This window comes from Eptatretus burgeri, chromosome 9 (genome assembly GCF_056783735.1).
Source record: "Eptatretus burgeri isolate ZD-2024b chromosome 9, Ebu_testis_v1, whole genome shotgun sequence".
NCBI classification, from domain to species: Eukaryota; Metazoa; Chordata; class Myxini; order Myxiniformes; family Myxinidae; genus Eptatretus; species Eptatretus burgeri.
The window spans coordinates 10,977,001-11,004,070 of record NC_140969.1 but is presented as its reverse complement, the minus strand read 5'-3'; the positions used below and the strand labels follow the sequence as shown (position 1 = coordinate 11,004,070).

The 27,070-nt window shown below is 44.8% G+C and overlaps 1 long non-coding RNA gene across 2 annotated transcripts in view; it reads right to left on the bottom strand.

Moving 5' to 3' along the window:
* The window catches only part of LOC147019524 (uncharacterized), a 91,543-nt gene that overhangs the window by 64,243 nt on the left and 230 nt on the right, over positions 1-27,070 (bottom strand). For both annotated transcript variants that reach the window (XR_015061446.1, XR_015061447.1), the window contains exons 1-3: positions 25,713-27,070; positions 7,696-7,909; positions 4,460-4,636 (exon numbers count right to left, since the gene is read on the bottom strand). The exon at positions 25,713-27,070 is cut by the window's right edge and continues 230 nt beyond it. This is a non-coding gene — a long non-coding RNA (uncharacterized LOC147019524). The remainder of the gene's footprint in view (positions 1-4,459; positions 4,637-7,695; positions 7,910-25,712) is intronic.

Here is a 27,070-nt window from a genome sequence, read left to right as displayed (position 1 = left end):
GAAAATAAATGCTGGTATATGGGTCCCAAACTTAATGTTTCATCTGACAGACGGCTCACTTTTTTGTTGGAATGCCCATATGCAGCCTTTGGGAAATGCATTCCACATCATCAGTGTAGGGACACGTCTCCCTTTCTCGCCATGTTTCCATCCATCGTCAGTTGGCATAGGGATGATGGGTTGTGTGCAGTTTGCATGCCTCCAGACGGTGTCCTCTTCGTCATTATGTTTGGTACCCCAGGGCATCACTCATTAGCAATGCTTTGGGTTTCTTTGCTTTGGAGAATTGCAGACAGCGAACCTCGTTATACAGGAAATTCGGATGGGCACACTGTACACTTTGACATGGGAATTTCTCTGCCACAGCACTGCTGTCAGAAAGAATACCAGACTCGATGGCATAATGGTTCGAGTGTCCGCTTTGATTGTCTGGGAGGTGGGCAGTTCGAACTCTGGTCAAGTCATCCCAAAGAGTTTAGAAATGTTACGTGCTGCTTCCTTGCTGGACATTCAGCATTTAAGAGGCCAGAACACGGACAAATAATCATAAGTTTGGCAATACTTGGGCAGGTTTCGATGGGATTAATGGCCTCCTCCTGCATCAAAGTTCCCTGCAGGGAAAATCATATTCATGACTTGTGAAAATCGAAGGTATCTTCTGTACGTCTTGTCTGTATGCCAATCGCCTACAGGTCACAATTTTAAACCGATCTTCACAAAACTTCACCATATGGTGGAGTCGGTCAGAAGCAAAAAGCCTTTTGATTTTGAGGTCAAAAGGTCAACATCGGCCAAAGGTCAACGACTTCGGGTGAAATTGCTAAATTCCGCAATTTTCATCCGATCGACTTGAATCTTGAAGATGATTTGCATGTCAGGTCACTGAATTCAAACACCAACTATTTTTATGGTCAAATTTGATTTGGGGATTTCACAATTATCGTGCTCTGCACGTCGTCTTTCTTGTCTATTTATTCATTTGTGGTGTCTTGCGTAAACTCACCCACTCCCATTAGCATGAGTAGTTAATTGTGTTCCTTGAAAAACTTCCATATTGTCTTCTTCATGTGGTAAGCTAGGAATTATTTTGCGTCACAATTGATCATTGAGTGGAAGGAGTGGAGGTTCAAGCAAACTACCACACAACTGTCTAATCAGAATGAACTTGGGAGGTTTTTTTTTTTTAAACACTATCTGCAGCAATCCTAAGTAGTCATCTTGATGTTGTTGTCTGTCTCTCCAGAGGGTAGACACACACTTGTTCCGAGCTTTTTGGAAGGAACTGAGATTGCCTTTAGTTGGATTTCCCTTCTATGAGGTGAAGGCAAGTTGTTTCAGGACAACTGCTTCAACCCGGGCTACAGTGTACCATGGCCGAGAGGAAGGGTAGGACAACTGAAGACCAGATCGGATAAATCTGCATGAAAGAGAGCAAGTTTCTTTCAAAGAATTCTCAGGACAAGTTGATGTTGGAGAAGGCAGAGATGGGAAACCAGTGTAGAAGTTTGATGGCTGCTTGAAGACCTTGCCAGTCGACCTGAGTGAAATTCCAGATTCGACAGCGCTGAGGTGGTTCTCTAATAACAGCCAGAGAGATGTCTACTTTGACAAGCACGTGTTCAGATGAACCGATTGGAGTGGAGGAAGAACAGCAGATATTTACAGGGAAATTGGTCAAAATCAGATCCAAAAGAGATAGAGTACCAATTGGTTGAGATCGGGGTTGGGAAGTTGACAGATTGTGTCAGTCCCAATGAGTCACAGAAGTCTTTTGTTGAAGTGCCATGGATTTCAGACTTCCTAAACTTCCTTCAAAAATCAGAACTACTCAGTCTACAAGGCTTTTGATCAATTAAGTGCTGCTCTCTCCTTTGGGCTGTGGCTCCAGCAGCACATCTGTTTCTCCTGGATTCTGTGGATTTTAAGCTCTCAACATTATTGGAATCTCCTGTGATGACACTGAAGCACAAAGCCTGCTGCTCTCACATTGCAGAAAGGTCACTGGTATCTCTGTTTTTACTGCCTCTCCTCTTGTTTAGCTCCCTCTGCTCTATCAGCCCTCTGACCCACCCCCAATAGCTCCAGGATGTATATTCTTCCAGTAAACCTCTCCTGGTTAAACTTCCAAAATCCAAGCTGACTGCACACCTCAGCCCTGTTATTCCTCAGTTCTCCCATATGTGGAACTGCCTTCCAGAGACTGTTATCCCACTCTTCCCTCCAGACCTCCAACCAGGTAGTTCACCAATATCTCACCTCATCCCCAATCTTAACCCACAATCTTTATTACCCCCATTGGTCATTCCGAACACAACCCAACATGCAGTATGCAGCGTTTTATGCCCTCTCCTCTTTCGTATTTTCCTCTTTTCAATTTCCCTTACTTAATGTGCCCAAGAGTTGGCATATTGCCAGTTCGTACCCTCCTTCACCTTGCTCTTCCATGAGCCTCAACATATAGGAACAAAAATACCCTCAGAAGCATGTATAGACCATCAGGGATACACTCCATCATATCCTCACTCACAAGTGATATCCGACCTGAGTGACTTCCCCACATATTTTCAAATCCACATGATTAAGCGACACGAGGTACGTAAGCAAGTCACCAGATCAGCTAAAGATATGCGATTGCGCATGAGTGATATTACCAGGATTTGGCAATCGCAAAAACCATGGAGGTGAGATGGAACAAATTGAACCCCCACTCAGTGCTGGAGCTCTTCATTGAAAGATGACTTGCCGTTGTTGTATGATGCTGCAATCTTTGTTGAAGCATCGGTCCGATACTTCTGACGTGTTCAATGTGAGATGTACAATGCCGTTTATAACCGCTTGTCTCAGCTCTTTGGAGAGCCATTTTTTGGTGCAATGTCCACATGTTTCACTCTTGTTGCTCGAAGCTCCTTGGAACTAATCTTTTTTTTTTTCAAACCTGTGATTCGGAAGGTAAGTCCAGCAATATTTCAAACACCTCAACAGCATTCAATGATTTATGACCGTCAGTTAGGTGATGTATTATTGATTTACTGGCGCACAGTCAATTTCCACATTATCGATCGTGTTCGTAGCGATTTGCTGTCAAATTGTCGTTATTTTTGACACTTTAACGCAAAAAGATGCTTCGGATTCAACACCAACAAATAATTATCCGAAAAACACTTGGTCCCAGCTTATAATAACAAATACTGCAGTCATTTTCTGGTGGCTTCCTCGATCTACATATAATGTACAATGAATGACAGAGTCATCAATGCAGGAGAGTGCAGATCAGTGCAGCATTCTTTCGGCGATTCTCTCTTTTTCATGTGCAGCATGTGGCTGCAGGTAGCATAATTTGATGGGGGTGCAGCTGTGCCTCCGATTCAGTGTCCCATGTAGGTACTGCAAGAGTAGGAATTTGTAATTTGTTCAGGGTGCCACCAATAGCTCGCCTACTCTTCGCAAAGGATACCTTAGGATATTTAACGTCCACCGACCAATGCCGGGAGGCAGGACGTCAACTTTGATGTCCATCAAAAAGACTGCACACACATCATTTATGCCTCGCCCTGCCTGCGAGACATGAGGATGGCAGTTTATAGCAGGGCTATGATTCGAACCCAGGCTAGACAGCTCAAAAGGCAAGTGTGCATCCCTCTGGGGCTGTCCTGCCAGCCCATTACAACATGATACAGCACAGGACAGCATGATAGACATTGTACAAAATAAAATCAAAGTTCACCCAAAATAGTGCAATGTGATACTGCACTAACCTGTGCTATGCTGTGTTTTGGTAAAAACGTCACAGCATAGGTTAGTACAGCTCAGTACACGCTAGTACACTGCTTTGGTTGATACACATTATGACTGCCGTACATGTTTACCTCCGGCACCGAAGGTGGATGGAGGTTATATTTTCACCCCTGTCTGTCTGTCTGTCTGTCTGTCTGTTTGTTTGTCTGTGAGCAGGATATCTCAAAAAGTTGTGGATGGATTTGGAAGATAATTGGTGGACAGGTTCGGTGTGCGACAAGGACGAATCGATTCCATTTTGGTGAAGATCCAGATTGGAGAATTTTCCGTTTTTATTTTTGAAAGTGATTCTTCACCATTGACAGATGGGGCCAAAAACAATATATAGCACAATATCTCAAAAAGTTGTGGACGAGTTTTGACAAAACCAGGTGGATGAGTTGCTTAAGTGACAAGAATAAGCCGATGAGATTTTGGTGAAGATCCGGATGCATATCCGTCAATTAGTGGGATACAAAACAAACTGTCCAGCCTGGCAGAGGTATGCGCTCAACTGAGTGTCATTCTAGTTCATGTTGTCACCTCTTCTTAACATTTATTTTTTATTGTTTTAATGCACAATGTATTAACATTTAATTTGCTGGATCATTCCAAACACACAAGCACATCCGAGCACACTCGATCTCACATTCAATCGATGATGAAAGCCAGCATTAGGACTCACCATCTGCTTATTGCAGTCACGCGAGGCTCTGTCTCTCCTCCTCGGGGGGATGCTTTAACACCGGGCACAAAAAGCCTACGCAGTGCCAGATGAATACCATCAGGTTGTAGAATTACCTTTGCCTGTGGAGAAGTTATACTCGGTGCTGCCTTCAGATTTGAACACGAGTTCCAGCTGCTGTGGACAACAACAAAAAAAAAAACAGCAATTGTCAAGGTAAGTATGTGCAAGATTGTGGACAACACTCTGGGATAGAAAACCTCATTGTATTTGAGTTACGGAAGAGCACAATTGTCCTCGTGAACATTTCAAATGACACATCGACATTCAAATAAAGTGAGTATGGCAGACAGTGGCTTTGCTTGATTTTCTCTTGCAGGAAGCTCCCTACTGGTGAAGCACAGTGGGGTGGGGTGGGCTGGGGTGACATCATTAACTTTTAGAATAAAGTTGCAATGAACTTTCCAGTCATTATCATGGTTGTGAATTAACTCAGATGTAGTGCAGTGCAATTGGTGTCAGTTATACAGAAGTTTGGAGATGAAAAGGTTGCAGATATGGAAGGAGATGTGGAGGGAAAAATCCTTGTGAAGGACCAGCCTTCCCTGTCAGCCTTCATCGTGAAGCTGCATGTACTACATAATACATATTATAGATAATGTGAGATGAGTAAAATGGGTTTTTTTTCCCCCCCTGTAATGCGTGTTACCTTGAAACTTCCTTTTTTTGTGTAAGACTTTTTCATGTTGGAGATTCACAGTGATGTGCAATGCCCAAACATGGTGCTCATCCTGCCAACATCAATGTGCAGCCACAGCAGTGAAATTTTGTTTTTTTAGGTAGTTCACTTACTTCTGGTGGACAGGTGGAAATTTGGTTGGACAGGTTGGGCGTGTGAAAAGGATGAATTGATTCGATTTTCGTGAAGATCTGGATCCACATCCATATACTAGAATTTTTAAAGCGATTCTTCACCATTGATAGGGCCAAAAACGATATGTAGTAGAAAATCTCAAAAATTTGTGGACAGATTCGGACGAAACTTGGTGGATGAGTTGGTTAAGTGACAAGAACAAGCCAATTAGATTCTGGTGAAGGTCCCAGCCTGGCGGAGGTATGCGCTCTACCAAATGCATACCTCCGCCAAATTTCATCTGAATCTGTCCATAATAAGTGAGATATCATGCTCACAGATAGACAAACAGGGTTGGAAATATGAACCTCCGTCCACCTTTGGTGGCGGAGGTGATAAGCAAATAGTGTAACCTGATGTCAAGGAACATCCAAGAAGATCAGACCACTTACATCCAGTTTTCTTTAATCCAGGAAGCAATTTGTACTTTGTTCAGGGTGCTGGTGATGAATCTTAATGAAGGACACCGCGGAATATTTAACCTCCATGCTCCACCAACGAATACCAGCAGACGGGACACCCAGTTGAATGTCCATCTGAGAAACAGCACATGCATCAATCCATCTCTCTGCCTGAGAAATACGAGGATGAAATGTGTCCTTCACGGTGAGATCACTCACCTCAGTCGGAGCATATACAGAGACCAGGGAAATCACACCAAAGGAGTGATGAATCCTTGGTCTCATAATACGCTCGTTGACCGGTGTTACCTCAATTATCATTGGAGTCAGCTTATTGGACACAGCTGCAGTAACTCCTTGGGCATGGTAACCATCAGAGAGACCAGACCAATCGTAGGTGTAACCACCCACCATGATCTCTCCGCAATCTGGTCTCCGAACCTCAGAGAGAGCTGTAATACCGATGTCCAAATGCTTGAGCTCAGATAACAGAGACAGGTGATCATCCTCTCTTGGGGATAGGACATTCCAGTCACCCACCCGAAAGGACACCTCGGGTTAACCCAAGGAGACCGCAGTCTGGTAGACGACACCTCAGCACCACCCCGACACACACTACCGCAATCTTTCCCGGGAAGGTTACCCCCATGGTTTCCTTCCTATCATCAAAGATTGGGGGTCCCGAAGGCTTTGCCCCAATCCCATCATCCAGTGAGCTGCCTTGTGAAAGGCAGCTCCACAGGAGGTACCTCCCATGGAGTGGGTTTTCAGATTTTTTTTGTGCTTTTCGTATGTTTTGCAGAATGAAGGGTTTTACGGTGGCCAGAGTACAAATCCTGCCACCAACCTCCTTATAAAAAGTAACCAACTGCAGGAGAACGTCCGCAGATACAGTTGGGCACGAGATATGGATGGCCGTTGGCTCACAAGGAGCTCCTCCACTCTTTGACAGGTTTTGTTCTTCATCCTGCTGGGTGTCCATATCATACACCCTTCTCACCAAAAAACCTGGTGGGGGAGACGGTTTAGTCGCCGACAACCCGAGCATGAAACAGGTTAGTACAGGTTTACATGGTACCTGTATAGCAAGCCACAGATGTAATCTGACCTGACCTGACAATAAGGAAGCACGGTAATTTTGTGTTCCAACAGACATCGAAGCCGATACACCAGGAAAATCACAGAACTGTCGAAAAGCATCCATGAATGAAAACATAAATAAATGGAAAAAAATAAATGAAAACATATTTAAATGGAAAATCAAATGCAGGTGAGCAATGGGAAAAACAATGACAATGGGAAAATGGGAAAACACGAGACAGTCGGAAAACACGGGTCGTATGCTTACACAATGTGTGTGTGTGTGTGTGTGTGTGTGTGTGTGTGTGTGTGTGTGTGTGTGTGTGTGTGTGTGTGTGTGTGTGTGTGTGTGTGTGTGTGTGTGTCTTTGTACCTATCAAGTTTACACTTGTTTGGGGGAGCCCCGAGGGTCATATATAACCGCACTTATAAGTGATCATCTACAAATTGCATACACATCGACATTAACACTGTCAAGCAGTTCAAAGTGTTTGTGCTTCCTCAGCATGGCAATCATAAGATGTGATTGTAATTGGCAGCAGCATCGTTCTGGGTGACGACGTGATCAGCCCAGTGTCTCAGCACCTTTGATTACAACGGTTACCTAAGTTGCTGATTGCTGATGCATTTCCCCTTTATGATGTGCCAGTGCCACTATTAATTGTTTTTTTCTCAGTGAAATTCTAGGTAACCAAAGCATTCCTATCAAATAAAGTCTCCTTACAGTCAAGTGTTCGTTTTGGTAATCAGTTTTGCCATGTCACTTTGTACAACAACAACAACAACAACAACAGAAACAACAGACATATCAGTTGATCAGTTGTATAATTCGTAAAAAGTACCCGTCACTTTGCTGATGGATTTAATCGAAAGACAGCATGGTGTACTTCAAACATTCTGCTCTGTTCATTCTATCATATCAGGTCATCTTCCATCCGCTTTGGAAGTCAGCTGACGCCGCCTTCATCAACCATCCTTGCTGCTAATAAATGGAGTAAGCAAAAATCACTTCTGCTTCCCTGCGGAGCTCCATGTGGGGTGCTTTGGTTTGAACCTCTGCAAAAAAATGAAGGAAATGAAACATTTGGAAAAACTTTAATTATTTTCACCCACATTTCAACATCACCGTTATGCATATTGTTAAGTTGTTTAATTATATATATATATATATATATATATATATATATATATATATATATATATATATATATATATATATATATATATATACACACAAGAAGATTTGTCATACCGAATACCAAGGGGTGTAATTAAACAATACACATTTACATTGAGAGAATTGGGGTCTTCCCACCACCCTGAAACCCCTCCCCCAGATACGCTACCCCCAACAGAAACTGTACTTGGGCTACCCTTGGGCAACATGCAAAATTTGGTTGGATTTGATTTGGTAGTATATTTGATTTTGAAGCATGTATATAAACGGAAAAATAAACACAAACTCTTTGGAGGCCAACGTTGAAATGTGGTTTGCCCAAGAATGATCATGGCTGATAGTGAGACCCAGGAGTTTGAATGACAGAACCTCCTCAAGAAGATTATTAAGGAAATACATGGGTGAGGTTTGCCAGGCGGTCCTTTCAGAGAGAGCTCGTGAGAGTGTGAGATTTATCAGGATTGAAAGACATATTCCAAGTGTTTGACCATCTTGTGATTTTGTAAAGGTCTTAAGAGAGGGAAGAGGCTGCAGCCTTCCTGTCTGAAGAATGAGGCATGTCATGGCAGTGGGTGGCATCATCAGCAAATAGATATTAAAGAGGATTGCAAGAGAGTCAGTGAGATCATCAATGAAGGTTAGGAATAAGATGAAGATTAGTAATTGACTTTTTATCTTCATTACGTTATGACAGGCCTGGTAGGGTGGTCTGGAGGTACACACACTCACCTCTCGCCTCTAAGCCGTCGAGCCTGGGTTTGAATCTCAGCCCAGGATCTATAAACTGTCATCCTGATGTTTCACAGGTAGGGTGAACATCAATGTGTGTACCGATCTTCGTTTGGATGTTAAACTGGGTGTCCCATCTGCCGACATTAGTTGGTGGACGTTGAAGATCCCACAATGTCCTTTTTGATGAGTTGGCGAGATATTGTTGGCACCATGGACAAATTGTAAATTCCTGCCCGACGACTGCTGGGAAGTCAATGGCAAACCACCCAGTGTAACTCTTGCCAAGAAACTACTTCGGCAGCACTGATGCTCTGTGTCAGAGATTGTTTGGTACATGAGCATCTGCAAAAGGTTATGACAGGTTGTTTTCTGACACAAATCTCCAACAACTGTGAATAATGTATTATGCTGATACCATGGCAGCACCCAATGGGTTATCTGATAAATATGTCCCAGCCATGAACATTCAATGCCAAGATTCTTGGTGCTTGCCCATGAAGTCTATATGATGCTATCATTAACCTTCATGTCATGCTGACTGCAGTAAAACGAGTTGTTCCTAACCATGGGGGCTGATGTGCAAGCTAATGCAGAGAGACAGCAGCAGCAGCCGCAGCAGCAGCAGTAGCATTATATCATTCGCAAGAAACCGATTGAGTTCACAACCGCTGTCCATTTGTCAAATCTAAAGCCTTAATTTACACTCTCGTGATTTCCTGCTGCCAATTTGTATTTTCAAGGTATGAAAAATACCAGTGTCGAAATAAAAAATGAGCAATGTGACGTGACATACTTCCTCATAATTTGCTAAGCCTGTTGTTGGCTTGGTGGTTAGGGTGGCATAGGATCCTGAGTTGGGAGCATAGGATCCTGAGTTCGAGCCCCCTTGGCCGCTAAATTTGAGTCCTGAGTTTGATCCCGTTTCCCGCTGAATTAATACCAGGTAGGGTTGACTCAGCCTGTCATCCTTCTGAGGCCGGTGAAATGAGTCCCAATGTACTGGTATCGGGGCACAGCATCAGTGGCATAGTCATGCCCCAACAAAACGATAGGTACCTGGCAGCAAAGCTACCCAGCAGCAAAGTTGCCATATGCAAGAAGAAGGTAATTTGGTGATGCACCTATCCAGTTGATGTTAAGTATTTCCACCTTGACACCATCGGTTGTCCAGGACAAGGGAAGATTCTTTTCGGACCCGTTAAGAGTGTGTGCCACTAGTCTGGTGAACAAGTCAATATTTCTGCTCAACGTGTGCCATGTGTGTTGATGTCAAATGTTTTGGAACAAGCAAATCAGCAGCCCAGAAATCCAGAAATCACATTGAAATACTGGCAGAAATGTCCAATGTACTTGGACAAGGAAAGCAAAAGCAGCCATTGTGTGCAAGTGTAAGATCTTACCACAACCCTCGACATCAACATCAGAGCTGTACCTTTGTGAAGACAAATTGAAAAAAATAAAAATAAAAAAAACTTGTTCGAGTTGGTAGCCATCATTTTGACCCTCCCATTGTCATCAGCCATTTGTGAGCTTGGTGGTATTTTGCTGGTTAGATGAATCAAGTCTGACTGTGAGATCATTTCTGACAACTGACTTGATGAATCACTTCATGTGTATATCCATGGGATGTCCTACTCTACACGCCTACGATTCAAAAAGAGCTACGCACGTGTGATGGACAAGGAAACAGAGATGAGGTCATCTAAAATTCACGTCTGGTTGACGATCCAGCAGAGAAAAATGGTCATTGCAAAACGAGTTCTTCAACTTGAATGGAAACAATAGGCGATCTTGACTGAATGTCTATTCGGGAGCAAACAGATTTACTTCACAATATTTAATACTGCTGCAGCACACAACACTGAGGTGTGTGCTTTTGCCTGATGACAATGACAGGACAGGATACATGGTACACTCATTGTGGCAGCGTGTTCATTGGTTGAGCTGTTGTGTACAATGTTCAGGAGGTTTTGCATCATAAAAGGATTTGTTTTCAAATTTCGTTTTCATAGTGAGCAGATTATACAGTGGCCTGCAAAAGTATTCACCCCCTACCAATAATTCCACATTTAGATGAATTATGATGTAAAAACAATTTTTCCAAATTCACTTTTATATGCATAACTGGGGGGATCAAACGAAGCACTGTTATCGTTAAAGGAGGTTACATGTCAGGAATACCTGTAAAAAAACGTACAAATCAAAATTCACTGGTTGTAAAATTATTCAGCCACTGAGGTCAGAACTTAGTGGAAGAACCTTTTGCAGCAATGACTGCTACGAGTCTTTTTGGGTAGGTCTCGACCAGCTTTGTACAGTAAGATGGTGAAATCTTTGCCCATTCCTCACGTGAAAATTGCTCTCATTCTGCCAAGTTTGATGGGGATCATCGATGGACTGCAATCTTCCAAGTCTCTCCATAAATGTTCAATTGGGTTCAAATCAGGACTTTGGGCCACTCAAGAACATTTATTTTCTTCTTATTCAGTCACTACAGTGTGGCTTTAGCTTTGTGCTTCAGATCATTGTCCTGCTGAAATGTGAATCTCCTACCAAGTTTCAGATTCATGGCCGAATCAAGCAGGTTTTCATCAAGGATTTTCCTGTACTTTGCACCATCATCCTGACATCATTTGTCCCTTATATCCTGACTAGCTTACCAGTCCCTACTGATGAAAAGCAAACCCCATAGCATGATGCTGCCACCACCATGCTTGACAGTAGGGATGGTGTTGACTTGGTGGTGATGTGCAGTGTTAGGCTTGCGCGAGATGCAACGCTTTTAATTTAAACCAAAAAGTTCAATTTTTGTCTCATCTCACGACAAAAGGTTTCTTCACATGCCTGCAGTATCATGAAGATGCTTTTTCACAAACTCCGTCAGAACTTATAGATGTGTATAGGGAAAGGGACATTTTTGATTGATGAACACTGACCCCAATCTCAGACATAGAGCCTTGCAGATCTTTCAAAGTGATTGTTGGATTTGAAGTGACATCCCAAACCAGTTTCCTGCTTGTCTAGCTGATGAGTTTGGATGGGTGACCTGATCTGGGTGGTATGATACGTCTTCCACTAATTAATGATGGATTTCCCTGTACTCAAAAGGATAATGAGTGACTTTAAAATATTCTTATAACCCTCTCCTGACCAATGCTTCTCCACCACTTTAGATCTGACTTTTTTGGAAAGCTCCTTGGTCTTCATGTTTGCCTTGTTGATTGACCAAGTGAGTTGCATCTTAAAACTCCTAAGATAAGTGGGGAGCTTAATTTTTAAGTTAAACCACTGATTACATACAGGTGAAACCAAAAGCACTCATTTTGTAACTTTTCAAACAAATAATTTATTCCTGAAGTGATTTGGGGTTAATTTTAAAGGCAAAGGGTTTGAATACTTCTGGACCTGAGAATCATCTGATTTTCTCTGTTAATCTAATTTATTCACATTTTAGCAGAAATTTTTATTTTATTTTATCAGAACTTCATCACTTTGCAGTAGTTAGTGAAGACTTTATTACCTTCGCAAACTTTGTTGCAATGGTTATGTTTTGATCGCTGTGTATTTATTTATTTATTTGTTTGTTATTCGCATAACTCCAAAAGCATTGAACTGAATCGCAGCAAATTTGGTGGGATGATTGGTTATTATCCGAGGACCATTTGATTAGATTTTGGGAGCGATCGGGTCAAAGGTCAAGGTCAAGGTCATGAAAAGGTCAAAATCGTCTTTTTACCATAGTGCGGTCAATTTGTATCCGATTTGCATGCAACTAATGCCAAAATGTTCAGAATTCAATGCCCCATCTTGTGATATGTGACATGACACAATGACGTAATAACCCTTATTAGCGGTTGGGAGCCAAAGGTCAGGGGGGGTCACGACATTGCAAAATGTGCGGTTTTAGTCATAACACGGTCAATTCTTATCCGATTTGCATGAAACCAACACCAAAATGTTGACTGTTCTGTTCCCCACACTCTAATACCAATTACAAAATTAAGAGTACAAAGGTCAAGGTCGAGGTCATGAAAAGGTCAAAATCGTCATTTTGCCATAGTGCAGTCGATTTTTATCCAATTTGCATGTAACCAATGCCAAAATGTTGTGAATTCAATGCCCAATCTTGTGATATACGACATGACACAATGACGTCATTACCTTTGTTAGCGGTTTGGGTCAAAGGTCAGGGGGGTCAACGACCTTTATTATCATAACGCGGTCAATTCTTATACAATTTGCATGTAAGTAGATTCAAAATGTTTAGAATTCAATTCCCTATCCTGTGATGTGTAATATTTGATTTCTTATAATGTGACCAGTTGTCATCAGATTGACTTTACACCGACACCCAAAAAGGTCAGGGAGTTCATACAGAAATTGTACAATGTACGTGAATCAGTGTCAAACAGCAGGAAATTTAATGTTTTTAAGCCATCATAACACATATGATATGGCAGATGTGGTATGGGATTAAATACCCTCACAATCAACGGTTTCTGTGGGGGGGAGGGCAAAATGTAGCGTTGGTGAAGGTCTGCGCTCTACTGAGTGCCCGTTCTAGTTAAGTTTGATTTGAAAGCATCATAAAATAAGCTCAGGTGGCATCAAAATGTGAAAACTTTGTATGGGACGAACACTTTTGCAGGACAATGTAGCTGAAAAACTAGCCTTAAAATCATAATGACACAAACATCACCAGGTGACAGTAGATAAAATTTCCCATTGTGTTACTCGGAAATATAATTGTCAGAGATAGGGACATTAAAATGAGCTCCGTCCGACCGACAGATCTCATCCATCCTTGTACTTTTCGTCTGCGTACTGTTTCAAAAACCGTTGAATATTTAGCTTTCATATTGCAGATGTCTATTCCTCATGGTATTATCTCATCCTGATGAGATCACATCTGTGACTGGCTGAATTCTGTTGCCATGGCAACCATCTCAGTAATTTGCCTTGTGTACGATATTTGTGAGGCTCTTCTTGCCTTGTTTCTTGTTAAATAGGGTGTGTGTGTGAGAGAGCGAGAGAGAGCGAGAGAGAGAGCGAGAGAGAGAGAGAGAGAGAGCAAAAGGTGGGGGACCAAGAGTATCTCATTGCTTATCGTTCACTTGTTCAAGGGACAACCATGTTTGAAAGTTAATGTCTATTACTGCACTCAGTTGCAGTTGTTAAGTGGGCATGTCCAGAAACAATAATGTTGACTTTTGTGCTTTGCAATAATCAAATATGCTCTTATGAGGAAATATGACATGAACCATAACAATCAATCCCACAAAACCCCAGAATCATGACTCTGTAGACCCCCCCCCTCACCTCCTCTCTTCCCCACGGTTTAACTAATTTTCTTGGTATCAAATTTTCGGAAAATATATCTACTTTGTTGTTTGTTTCCAGGTAAACATGTTAAATTTCATAGTGTTCCACCTGTCCCTTCGGCGTTTTGGACGTCAGATCTTATCCTGTGTTCTCTATCCCCTACAATTTTGTATATGGTGGCAAAGCAAAGGCCAGTGTGATACCAAATTAGCTCAGACTAGCATTTAAACAACCAAAATGAACAAATAGCAATCTAGAATATTAGTTTTTAAGACCCAAAGAGTTTTTACGACACATAGTAAGTCGTTGATCCCTTTGCATTTTTTGCTTTGAACTTAATTAAAAGGTGAATGTATAGATTTCAAAAATATCCAACTTCAATTTTTCTACTACACAGTATAGTGAGAGTTGCATCAATGGAAGATCATTGTTTGTCAATTTTTCATCTGCTTTTACACCACTCTGGTATTTCGTAGAATCATACAGGAACTGGAAGTCTTGTTGTACAAATAAATGTCACTAAGTTATACACACAAGCAGCACCCACAACCGATGGGAACCACTGGGAGGGTCATGGTATTATCTTTATGATTATTAATACCACAGTAGAGTGAGTACCCACCCTTCGGGCAATCTTGTTTCCAAGTGTGCAACAAAGTCTGCTGACACATCCCTTTATTTCAGACGGTGTATAACCAATAGAACACTGCCTCGATTGCTCTTGAAAATAAAATTACCCAGATTACGGAAACAAAGTGAAAACGTGCGTACTGCTTTTGTGCATCTTATATATTATTTCCAAGTTTGTGGTTTCGTGTCGCGCTATCTTCAACTTTGTTCTGCGCTCGAGTAACGTGATATTCGGCTCATATTATCTCAAAGACCATATGAGGTGCATGGTACAAATAAAAGGAAATAAAATGGTTCTGAAACAGTGAAATCGTATTCTACTTACTGCATTAAAGTAAAATTACTACTGATACTCTGCATCAGTTATTTTCTCAAACACACCCACCCCAACATGTCATGCAGAGCGCAGGTTATGCTAGTATATAATATATTGTAATTATACTGCTCGGATAATTCTGATTGCATGCACTTACCTCCCCTCCCACTGCCAGACACAGACACAGACACAGATACAGACACACACAGACACAGACACACACACACACGTCTTCAAAATTTGATTGAGCCCAATGAAACTTGTACATACAAAACTTCAAGGTGCCCTCTTTAATCGGTGAAAGTTTCAGCTTCCTGGGTCAAATACTCTCAGAGAAGTAGATACATACACACACACATATACATAGGCCTACTGTTGCGAATCTGGAAGCCATGAGCCCACAACATACAGGTCCTATAGCTCAGTTATTTCGGTAAGTACATGTTGCCAGTTCGGGTCCCGACCCTAGTCTAATGGGTAATTAAATGTTCCTGCACTGTGGAGTTATTTTAATAGTCAGGTTTACTTTTCGTTTATTTTTACATCACCAACATCAACGCCGACGACACCGCATCCTCCTCAGCCTCACCTTCACTTTGCTTCCTTCACCTCGCTCTGGCCGACATCATGGTGGGTGGAGTTAAAAGAGGAGCCGCGCGGCAGCCCTCAACCAATCAGCGTGCAACGAGTGAGGTGACTGTCGCCCGGCCAATCAGATCCCGCGAAAGGAGGAAAGGGCTCCGCGTGATGTCACCACGGCCCCGGGCCAATCAAGGAGCTTGCCGCCCGTTTTGGCCAGTGGTAGAGACGAAGAGCGATTTGCGTGCCAAAACTGGCCAGTGAGAGAGACGAAGAGCGATTTGCACGCCAAAACCAGCCAGTGAGAGAGGGAGGATCGTGAGGAGGCGCCCCCCCCTCTCTGAAGAGGGGGCATAATTATAGGTGCAGTCTGCACGTTCTTGGGGGTTCTGAGAGTTCTGGCAAGAAATGAACATCTGCACTCAAGGTGGTGGAGTGAAAAAGCGTCTGCACACGGAGTGGTCGGTGCCACGGAGGGTCTTCTCCTGCCAGCTTTCGCCCTGCCAATTTTGTTTGCCTGGAGCCTGGTCGTGAGGGCGTCTGGATCATGCCGGGGTCCAGTTCTGCCCCAAGGACCTGGTCCTTGAAGACCACACGAGGCGGACAGGCCTCAAGAAAGACCATTTTGGTCCGATTCTTTGGGTGTGTGCGTATGTGTGTTTGTGACGCCAGTCAGTTAAGTAGTGAATTGTACAAGTGTCGTGCTTGTACATACGTGCATTTCTATATTCGGTTTAACTCTGCCCTTATGTGCTCCCCTCATTCCCCCATAATAAAAATACCCCGATTGTAAAATGTTTCAGCTCGTTTGTGTCCTTTCCTCCATCGGCTTAGTGTGCTGCGTGTTGAGAAATTAGCCAGGCTGTTGCCGTTGTAACGGGATATTTGGGACCGACGGATCTCAGTGATCAAACCGCTCGGGTCACACGCGGTTCGAGTACCTAAGCGGCTCGTTTCGTACGGCTGCCGTCGAGGGTGTGGAGATTCGGTAAATCGCCACGTGGTCTCGAGGTATTTTGAAAATTGGCGAATAACCCTGTACCACGTGGTAGAAATATTGACGCTTCACGGTCCGATAAGGGACTCGTACTTTTCCGGAGTTTTCCGAAAAGGGAACATCTAAATTCCGGGCTATCGGTCGAGCCGACTCTACTGCTCCATCTAGTGGTCGTGCTCGCAGCCGATACCCGGCCCCGCAACAATACAAATACATATACAGTGTATATATATATATATATATATATATATATATATATATATATATATATATATATATATATATATATATATATATATATATATATATATATATATATATATATATATATTGTGACGTCCGCGGGACTTGAACAGTCCCGCCAACGTAGAATGAGCCGAAACGATGGAGGTGGTTTATTTATTTATAACCCAAACATGGCGGTTCTAATCGCTCTACCGCAAACGGGATGAGGAAGGTGGCACGAGTCGCTTTTCACTGAGTTGATGATGTTTATTTGTTTTTATTATTAACCAGAAATAACAAGACTCGGCAAGAAGAGGGATCCGGGGCGATTCGACGGGATGGTGTGGGATCGGGCGTGGGGAAAACACAGACAATTCCAATGAATATACAGATTTCAAACCTCTAAGGCGCCAAGTTCACACACACGCACACACACACACACACACACACACACACACACACACACACACACACACACACACACGCACACACACACGCACACACACACACACACACACACACACACGCACACACACACACACACACACAAAACGTAGCTACTTCTGGTGGTCAGGCTGGACTGTGGTGTGGACGCAACTGTCCCTGGATCAGCGTCGGATGAGGTGGCCTTGCTCTCATCAGGGGGGGGGGGGGGGCAGGAGAAACCGTGGTGCTGTCGACCTCCTGGTCCTGGCCCAAGTCCGCTCACAGCCGCCAGGGAACCAGTTCTGGCGCCAAATTGCGAGCAGGAGAGGGAGGCAGGTCCGCCCGCCATTCGACCCCGTAGTGCGAGCCAGCAGAACCCCAGAGCCAACCAAGGTGAGGCACGAGGCTCAGCAAGGCTCCAAGACACGATGAAGAACACGATCGAATCAGCACAACAAGTATGCTTCCCGCGCAACAGCCTCCACACCAAAAAAACACGATCTTTTTGTCCCGATCTTCTTCCTCTTCTTTTTCGACCCCGAACAGAACCTTTTTATCCTCCCGTCCTCGTCACTTCAAATCGAGCCGTTTTAATGGCCCACCGCCGTCGCCTTCCGCCAATCGTGATCACGGGGCGGAGCCATCCGCAGCACTGTCCTGTGATGTCACGGCCAGCCTCCAGAGAATACCAAAAGGGGTTTACGCAGACACACTTACCCTATCCCGTGTCCCTATCTAATTACGTGACAATTATCATTTCTGAATTGCTACTTATTACATCGAGATCCTGGTAAACTCGAACAGCATGGCATACCTAATTAAACATCCTAATTACCCTTTGAATGCATACCCCCCCCCTCAAACGTAACACTGCCCCCTCCTCTGGTACCGCAGCTCCTGCAAGGTATATCACAGGCACTACCGTACCAGCCTTAACACTTACTGACTCACACCTAATTAACCTAACGAAATAAAGTAGGAGGGGCAATGGGCAGCGAGTCGCAGCTAACTTACCTATCCTGCTTAATGTACTACCCCCTTATGGCCTTATCCTCGCCTGAACAATCATTCGTTTTTTTGTTTTTGTTTTTTTTTATCACATGATAGCACTGAGCGAAGTTTCACTCCATCTTCTGGATCATCGCTCTTGCCCAACACTCTTCCAGTGATCTGGGGAGGGGAAACAAAAGGTTCCACAAAAACACAACACTTATACTTTACATTCCTACTCTAAGCCTTAACGACACTATTCACAGGATATTTACACTTGACCGCCTCCCCCAGTGGATGCTAATAGACCCAGCGTTACCTGGGGAGCCAATTTTCAAATTTGCTTGCCCCAAAATTATGCGGACATCATGCCCTTGCTGCACCTGTCAAGTTGTGCGGGATCGAGTGGGACTCACACATCTTCACAACACTCACACCATGGTCATCAGCACATTTCTAGGTCATGGTCCTCATTTTAATCATGCAGGCTGAATCCCGTCGTGGCCGTGGGGTGGGTTACCACAAGATGATGGGGGCATCTCAGGTGCAACCATGCCCACAGGTAAGCTTTAGTCCAACCCGGACGTTTCTCCGCCCCGCTCCCTTTGATTCCCTCCCCCCTGGTAGCCATCAGCTCTAATCCCGTAAAACACTCTGGAAGGGGTCTCACTGGCACCTCTGGCCTTCCTGGGTCGCCAAGGTCCTACCCGCCTTGGTCGCCCAACCAGACCCTCTCCCAGTTGCCTCCAGACACTGTCACCATTAGCCACCAGGTGGTGAATCTCCTTGAAGGGGGTCGCAATTCATGCTCACTGTGAGCTTCAGCAATCCCTGTGGACAAGCACATCATCCCCACCGACAAAACCCACATGACTCCCCCACCCCATCGGCCTTACATGTGACACCTGCATTTCTAACACTTCACCGACCATGACCTTCCCTGTTACCACACCATGTCCAATAAAAAATCAATGTGTGCACCATACATTTCACTTCTTTACTTAAAACAACTCACACAGCACTTCTCACCCGATCCACGCACCAGCCATTGGACAGCCACTTGTGCCCGCTTTGTTACCAATTACCCACTGTCCCGATTGTCACTCTAAAACTCAGCAGAACTTACAAACCCATGCCAATTTTCCCACAATTCATTTTTTTTTTTTCCAAAGGAGGCACTTCGCCACAATCTCAGCAGCCGAGCATGGCCCTATATGCTCAGCCCAATCTAGTTTTCCCGACCCCCGACAGTGATCTCCGGACCCGACCTATGAAAGGGCATCTCGGATAGACCTGGCGGTTCAGCAGGAGGATTCACCCTCTCCGAGTCTAAAAGTCTATTGGAGGGTCCCTCCATCGCCGGGTACCGGCAATATCGTTGCATGTGTCCTCTTCGCCCGCACTGGAAACAACTCCCCATAAAAGGCCCCCGTGAGTATCGGTGAAATGTCTCTTCCGGTTCCGGACCCCCTCGGCCATAATCAAATCGCTCTAATGGCTGGGCTGGACCCCGCCGCTTTGGCGCACTAACTACCGGATTACCCTTTATCAAACTCGACAGTTTCTGGAAAATTTCCTGAAACATTTGGGTAATGCCAATTTCTCCCAGCCCCTCTCCTTGATCCTGGATCTCCGCCTGTCGGACCGTCACCGATGGCGTCTCGGGCACCCGACCCGGCCGCCTCCACGAGGCCAGCCTGGCTGCACACTCAGCCGCTCAGTGAACGGTGGGTGGATCCTGTAGCTCCACTAGCGCTCGGACCTCAGGGTCCGGAAGAGCAGCTAAAAATTTCTCTAGTGCCAGTCTGTCCCACGCCTCCACTGTAAGGTCCTGATATGCGATCCTGACTGATTGGTAAATGTCCTGTGCCAGCTCCTGCACTGTCTCACCCGGCTTTAATCTGCGGTGCTGGAGCTGAGCCCGCACCAGATCACAGTTTGCCGCGAACCCAAACCGACGGCTCAACGCCTCGCAAATGTGGGAGCTGGTCAACATCCCCTCCGCGATCACGTTGAACCCATCTGCGGCTGGTCCCCGCAACGTTGCCACCAAATTCCCTGTACGTTCCCGCTCATTCCACCCGTTTAGTCGGGAAATGCACTCAAATTGCGTCAGAAAAGCTTCAACGCTCCCTAACCCGTCAAAATTTACCAGGGGGATCACTTTTACGGTGGCCCGCTTCTCAGTTTCTCCCTTGTCCAAATCCAGCCCAGGGATCAAACACCCTTGTGGCTGCGTATCCAATTTCGGAGCCCACTGTGGCCAAAGATGTTTTGTGGTGAGGGTCTCATGGGTCAATTTTGCCTCCTGTTCCAAACGTTGAATGGACCGATTCACCTCTTCCCGCAGGATCTTCTGGGCCCGCACAACCTCCTCCAAGGCTCCGTCGCGAGTTTGTAGCTGCTCCTCAACCAACCCGGACACTCTACTTACAAAAGACGGCTCTACCAGGCCTTTATCCAAGACTTCATCTTGGCTCATAATTTTATCTTGTTCGTCCAAACGAGCCTCCAATCCTTTTACCTCCTCCGCCAAATTCATCCCTTGCTTCCTCAGCTCTCCCCACTCTTCAACCTGCAGCTGCATACGAGCATCCACACAGGCACGATGACGTTCCAGGCTTTCATCCACTTTATCAACCCGAATGTTCGTTGCATCAATTTTATCTACCAATTTTTTCCGTATATTTTCCCCCTCCAATGTAATTTCTACCTTTGTTTCCTCCAATCTATCCTCAAATTTACTTTGTATTTCCCCCAATTTAACATCCACACACTCCTGCATCTCAGTTTTCATTTTCTCCATCTTTTCCCCCAATTCATACCTCATTAAATCAATCCATGCACCCAACTGTACCCCCATTACCCCCAATTAATCTGTCATTTCTGCCCTCTGTGTCACGAATTGATTTTCCATTTGTGCCGTCATTTCTGCCCTCTGTGTCACGAATCGATTTTCCATTTGTGCCGTCATTTCTGCCATTTGTGCCCCCTGTGCCATCATTTTTGCCCCCTGTGCTGTAATTGCACTCATTAAACGTTCCAACATTGTCCAGATCGTCATCGTGCCGGTTTCCGGCGCTGCCGGCTCCGTTACGGGCGATGAAGCATGGTCCACGCTCGGAATGGGGGAGGTTCCAACCCTACCCCCGTCTCTCCCTTCTTCCCCCGACTCGCTGCCAGACACGTGGCCTTCCTCCTCAAACATCTGCACATCCGCCATGGTGCAGAAGTCCCGTTTGCCGCCAATTAATTTAAATTTGAAAAATCCCGCCAAAATTTTCCTGCGCTCGCGCGCTTTTCTGTAGTAATTTTATATTCCAATTCGTGGCGAGATTTTAATCTTGGTATATTCTCCCGATACCAAATATAATTTAGAGGGGTTCGAACATCCCACTTCTGACACCAATGTGACGTCCACGGGACTTGAACAGTCCCGCCAACGTAGAATGAGCCGAAACGATGGGGGCGGTTTATTTATTTATAACCCAAACATGGCGGTTCTAATCGCTCTACCGCAAACGGGACGAAGAAGGTGGCACGAGTCGCTTTTCACTGAGTTGATGATGTTTATTTGTTTTTATTATTAACCAGAAATAACAAGACTCAGCAAGAAGAGGGATCCGGGGCGATTCGACGGGATGGTGTGGGATCGGGCGTGGGGAAAACACAGACAATTCCAATGAATATACAGATCTCAAACCCTCTAAGGCGCCAAGTACACAGACACACACGTACACACACAAAACGTAGCTACTTCTGGTGGTCAGGCTGGACCGTGGTGTGGACGCAACTGTCCCTGGATCAGCGTCGGACGAGCTGGCCTTGCTCTCGTCAGGGGGGGGAGGGGCAGGAGAAACCGTGGTGCTGTCGACCTCCTGGTCCTGGCCCAAGTCCGCTCACAGCCGCCAGGGAACCAGTTCTGGCGCCAAGTTGAGAGCAGGAGAGGGAGGCAGGTCCGCCCGCCGTTCGACCCCGTAGTGCGAGCCAGCAGAACCCCAGAGCCAACCAAGGTGAGGCACGAGGCTCAGCAAGGCTCCAAGACACGATGAAGAACACGATCGAATCAGCACAACAACAAGTATGCTTCCCGCGCAACAGCCTCCACACCAAAAAAACACGATCTTTTTGTCCCGATCTTCTTCCTCTTCTTTTTCGACCCCGAACAGAACCTTTTTATCCTCCCGTCCTCGTCACTTCCAATCGAGCCGTTTTATTGGCCCACCGCCGTCGCCTTCCGCCAATCGTGATCACGGGGCGGAGCCATCCGCAGCACTGTCCTGTGACGTCACGGCCAGCCTCCAGAGAATACCAAAAGGGGTTTACGCAGACACACTTACCCTATCCCGTGTCCCTATCTAATTACGTGACAATTATCATTTCTGAATTGCTACTTATTACATCGAGATCCTGGTAAACTCGAACAGCATGGCATAGCTAATTAAACATCCTAATTACCCTTTGAATGCATACCCCCCCCTCAAACGTAACAATATATATATAAATACATATACACATTATTTTGTTCCACTGATGCTTTATTTCTTATTTAAAACGAAACTTTGACAACATGCAATCTTACATCCGTATACTGTAAAAAAAAAATATATATATATATATATATATATATATATATATATATATATATATATATATATATATATATATATACATATATGTTGAGATCCAGGTGAGGTCCACAGTGATTAAGGTCAAGCTTTGTTCATCACCGATCTTGGTAGAGAAGGGTTTATTACACATCAGACATATGCATATGGAGACAACAGGCTTTGAACACAATAGTCCACCCAGCCTAATCCTCTGGTGAGCGGTCTTTCGGTACTGCCTTATATTCAATTTACTGCGACCTTTGAATGACTGTGTGTCAAAGAGGATTTATTACCATTCATTAATCTATTGCATTCTCCTGTCAGTACTGCTGATAAGAGAGCACAGAGAGTGCAGAAACAACACCCTTGATTCCCTTAAAGAATTTTAAAAGGTAGCCTCCTGCATGTTGTTGGGCTTTCACAGTTCTGGGCAGTAGTCCAACAGATTCCAGGTAGCTCAGCTGCCCGATTAGCAAGGTCATTCAAACGGTCGACAAGGCCAGCTGTGTTGTAACAATGTCAAAACAAGTTCCTTGACAGTGCACAGATAAACTAATGGGAAGATTTATCCTTTCCCTCTTTCCAATTGAAACTCAAGAGTTTTAACCAAACACCAGTAGACATGTTTGGTTGCTGTTAGAGTACATACAATCCCCGACATATATATATATATATATATATATATATATATATATATATATATATATATATATAAATTATATATATTGTTGTGGATTCTCACCACTCCGGCGTGTGGGCGACCGCTTTTAGCTAATTGCGGTCGCGTGCCCACCGAATGTGGCAATCCAGTCGCAGCTTTCGGATCAACGCCGAAATCCAGCTACGGGTGTGTTTTTAACCACACCATAAATCAGCCAACTCTTCTGTCCACGTGCGACAGGGTTGATTGCCGAATTGTCGATTTACCTAATTATTCGCGCAGACAGAAATGCCGGAGATTTATACCTTGACGGGACCCGTACGGACACGAGCCACTTTAAGCAGCTCGCGCCGTTTGTGATTGCTGAGCGGTTTATTATCACCAAGCCCCGTCGGACTCGATTATCTTATCGGCTATTAAAAACCAGCTATTATTCCGAATGCAATTACGGCAGCTCAATGGAGGAAGGGACGCAATGAGCAGGTGAATATTCAAACAATGACATTTATTCATACACGCAGGCAAGCAATGGGGGTAAGGGACAAGACACGAGCAAAAAGACCTACAGCCGTTGTCTATTTACTAATGTACAGGCACTAAACAGTTCTACTTGTAGGACAAGGCGCCACAGACTTCCATGCAAAAACCCCAGAAAAGAACAGGGAGAAATGGGCCCATAGGCCTTTAATGCTCCTCGGAGCCGGGATGACCGCAAGGCTCTGAGAGGCCGTGCAGGTTACCTGCCACCCTCGTGGTGACTCGCTGGGCCCTGGTTCGGCGACCCTCGGTGTGTCCGCCCGCACTCGACTGGACTCCACCAGCTCCCGACTCCACTCTCGACTCCTCTGACAACGCCTCCAACGGCGCCTCCAACTACCAAGGAGACCCAGGAGAGAGAGACCCTCTCACCCACTCGCCAACCAACAGCTGCCAACTCCCTCCTCAACTACCTTCTCGGTGCAACTCCCTTCTCGACTCAAATGCCAAAACAAACCACAACCTGAGGTCTTCGCTTTCTCTCTTCTCCACGACCTTCTCAGCGTTTCAAAGCGGCCCTTTTATCGCCCCAGGGCGTTTGCCCCTCCCTTATCGGCGCGCGGAAGAAAATTGCGGGAGAGTTTGACTTGATCTTGTATGGTGCATACTTTTAACCGTCACTTCTGTTTACCCGGGAGTGATGGAGTTTACCAGGGAGTTCTGTTTACCCGGGAGTGAGGTCCGGGAGTGATGGAGTTTTTCTTCGGTGAATTATTTTTGTTTGTCGATATGCCATTGTTTGTGCAGATGTTGGCGGTTGTGGAGAATGTGGTGAGGAGATGTTGTTGAAAATAACGACAGGAAAGAATAACACGACCTCAAAGGTTCACAGCCCGGCTCAAGAATAATTCCGATGTGACATCGATGGGAAAATCTAATCTGGACACAGACTTATCGACATAACTGATCTTCAGGGAATCTGAATGGTGTTCTGTGAATTTCCACAACCATAACTATACACACACACACACACACACACACACACACACACACACACACACACACACACACACACACACACACACACACACACACACACACACACACACACACACACACACACACACACACACACACTTTACATTTTACAAGGATTTTCAAGGAATTAATGCGCAAGAGGAGGCCATTCGGCCCATCATGCCTGCATCACACCAATACCAGATTTAATAAATCCGTTGATACCCCTTCTCATCATGTGCAGCTTTTTCGCTGCGACACTGGTATTCATTTCACCGACCTCAGAAGGACGACAGGCTGAGTCAATCCCCTGGTGTTAATTCAGCGGTAAAAATAGGGCTTGAACTCAGGACCCGAGGATCCCAAGCACCCACCCAAACCACAAAGCAAACACCAGCTAAGGACCTCTTGATTTACTCCATAGTTGTGTTCTTGAAGACAGCTGCGTAAATGAAAAACGTGTAAATTAAAACCAATTTCCCCATCAGAAATAATGTAATAGGTGGAGGTTCGGGGGAGTGTTGCATCACTCATCGTTTTTATTGTCCTATTTTTACTATTCCAGTGGTTTATTTTAATTGTAATGTTTAAGGCATAAACAATGAAAAATTGTGAACACGACCACGTACTGTTGCATTTAATAAATTTTAGCAACGTAAAATAGAGAAATTAAAGAAAGCGTATGTTAACACGACGTTACCTGTTGCTGATGTCTTGGTGTTTCTGGAAGTGTTGAGGGGAAGGAGGTGGAGGAGTGATTGAGGAGGGGGATCATCTGTGTCAGATGACCTTGGCGAAGAAGTTGATGTTGACGGATGTTGAATTGGAGAGGGTAGGAGATGCGGTTTAGCTTTTTGACCGCTACATGTTGAGGGCTCGCTGGCGTCGTCCTTTGGATGTTCTTTCCCTTAATTTTTTTTGAAAAATTGGAAAACAAAGTCGTCTGAGCTGCCTTCATCTGCTTTTATTTTTGAATTAACTTGTAGCAGTTGAGGTTCACTGGGACATTTCGGGCCACTCTTGAGCTGCGTTCTGTGTTGGGGTCATCTTCCTCAAAGATGGCGAGACCCGCATCAATGAGGCGGAAAGCCTCCACCATCCTCATACTAATGAGAGTATGCAATGGCTCAACCTCTTCGCTTTCTGCCTTTGACTCCTCCACCTGGCGTTCCTTCTCCAGCATCAGACGGTCCTCTTTTGAGCGCTCTTGCCGGTACGAGTCCAGCAACTCCTCCACATCACCCTTCTCCACCTTGTCAAAGCCGACATTCTAAGCCATTTTGACGATGTTCCGTCGTGCTTTCGACAAATCATTATTCATGCTGAAACCCTTGAAGCCGTGAACAAATTGAGGGCAAAGTTTCCCCCAAACTCCATTCATTGAGGAACGGGTGACTTCCTTCCAAGACTCAACATTTCATAGAGCATCCCTTATTGTAAAAGCCTTCCAGAATTCTTTTACAGTCATCTGATGATTATCAGTTCATTTCACCAGGTTTGCAAATGTTATTCGGAGATAATTCGCCTTGAATGAAGCAATCACTGCCTGGTCCATGGGTTGAATTAGAGATGTCGTGTTGGGTGGAAGAAACACAACCTTCATGTTCTCATCAAGGTCCTGGTGGATGCATGTTGGACGAGCTTGGGTTGTCATCGAGGAGGATGAGAATTTTTAAACTAAAATTCTTCTTCTCACAAGATTCCTTCACCTCGGCAGCAACTTTGGAGATAAAATATTTTGCCTCTTATCCAGCCCTTGGCATTTGAATACCAAGAGACAGGTAACCATTTTAAAACATATCCCTTCAGAGCCCTGGGATTTCCTGAGTGCTAAATCATTAAAGGTTTCAAGTTACAATCACCATCAGCGTCACCTTCCAAAATCAGCGTGAACATGGACTCACCAAGACCCAGGTGCGTGCCTCGTGTCAGCTCGTGTCGTGTCATCACCTCTTTCAGACCGAACTAAAACATCCATTTTTACCTCAATAGTGATGGCCTTCCTCTGTCTTTTGCTCACACTACCAACCTCGCCACACCACGGACGCTTTCCAGTGG